The sequence below is a fragment of the Brienomyrus brachyistius genome, chromosome 6 (genome assembly GCF_023856365.1).
Source record: "Brienomyrus brachyistius isolate T26 chromosome 6, BBRACH_0.4, whole genome shotgun sequence".
In the NCBI taxonomy this organism is placed as follows: Eukaryota; Metazoa; Chordata; class Actinopteri; order Osteoglossiformes; family Mormyridae; genus Brienomyrus; species Brienomyrus brachyistius.
The window spans coordinates 5961529-5963261 of NC_064538.1; positions in this window are offsets into that span (position 1 = coordinate 5961529).

Consider the following 1733-nt stretch of genomic DNA (forward strand, 5'->3'; position numbering starts at 1 on the left):
ACCACTGTACAATAAGGCTCCCTTTTGCCACTTGTAAATGGTAGTAACTCATTAATAAAAAGACTACAAAGTGTTACAACCTACTTAATAACCAGATTATAAACCATTCATAAACTCTTTATATGGGTAGCATTACTATAAAGTGGCACCGGCATAAGGGCAGGGAACAACCCGGGATGGGACCCCAGCCCCTCACAGGGCACACTCACACACATATGAGCACTTTGGCAACTTCTGTTAGCCTCAGCGAGTTTTTGGAATGTGGGGGGAAAGTGGAATACCTGGAGGAAACCCCACGACGACATGGGGAGAACATGCAAACTCCACACACATGTGACCCAGGCGGAGACTCGAACCCGGGTGCCAGAGGTGTGAGGCAACATTGCTGACCACTGCACCACACTGCCAACCCCAATGAGAACGCGCCTTATGTAATCTCTTACTGGACAATCATGACTTCTAACTTAAGTTAACACACTTAACTGAGAAATCTTACTTTGTGTTAAATTATTAAGGTTTAGTGCCACTTAAATGTCGAGCATGCAGCAGAGCAAACGTACAGTAACAAGGTCCTACGGAAATGTGCGTTTGCATGTAATTTTCTGCATTTTTTGAACATGCCCAGAGGCACCAGGAAACGCTAAGGTTACGGCGTACCTTTAATCAACACCCTGTGCAACCTATTACGAAGCATTTTTCTCTACATTTCCAACACGGGAGGCGAGTATAATTTGTGCTTTATAAAATATTTTACCCCCAGGTGATTCTGGCAAATATGTATCTTAACTATAATGAAATTATAACACACAAAGAATATCTGCTTATTTAATGCAACTGGAAAAAAATGCAGCAATCACCTGACAGCGGTTATGCGCGATGGTTTGCGTGACTAACTTTTGAAAATATCTTCCGGTTAAAATATCTCGCAGTAAATTGTCTCCACGGTGGAAGAGGTAGTTGAACAGTTTAGATCCTGTTATATGGCACATACAGTTTTTATTTAACGGTTTTGCGGGCTTTCATGGTCTTCCCGTCCAGCAACAACCTGCATAACATGCCGTGCCATTATGTTAGTGAATTTGAATTTTGTGTGCTATATTTACATGTACAAATTGATAACTATTGTATACATGTTAGACCAGTTCTGCAACGGACAGTTGAATTTGACACTGCGCTTTTGTTTGGAGAGATGATTATCAGTTACATTGAATGCTCATTTACCACGCTTCTTCGTCCTGTCACTTCTCTCTTTCGTCAGTCACAGTATTCCGCAATCGTAGTGCCCGGCATTTCTATAATAAAACTTTGCTAATTATAAAGGAAGCTACGGTTATTGATTAACAAACATCGTGGTCGAAATCCAGGCCGAAACAAAAAAAAAAACAAAAAAACGGATGATTATTATACTCGCAAAGGAGTGTAGAAGTGGCTTCGTGGCTGGTGTTTGTTACTCGCACAAAGGGCTATAAATCAGGTGGATGAGGTGCCCTTCTTGGTGATGGATTGTATTGGAGCTGGTTACTGTTACAGTTCCCATGCTATTTCGGGGATGGAGAGAAAAGGAAATACCAGAGCAGGAAGCTGATGCATCCTGAAACATTTACGCTCCCTTGACTTTATTGCTCTTCTTTTTTCTCTCTCTCCCCCAAAAAGCATAAGATGGTTGTAAAAACTTTATGGACACGGCTAGCGGTGTGTCTCTTGACCTTGCTTCCTCTTGAGTACCCTGACTC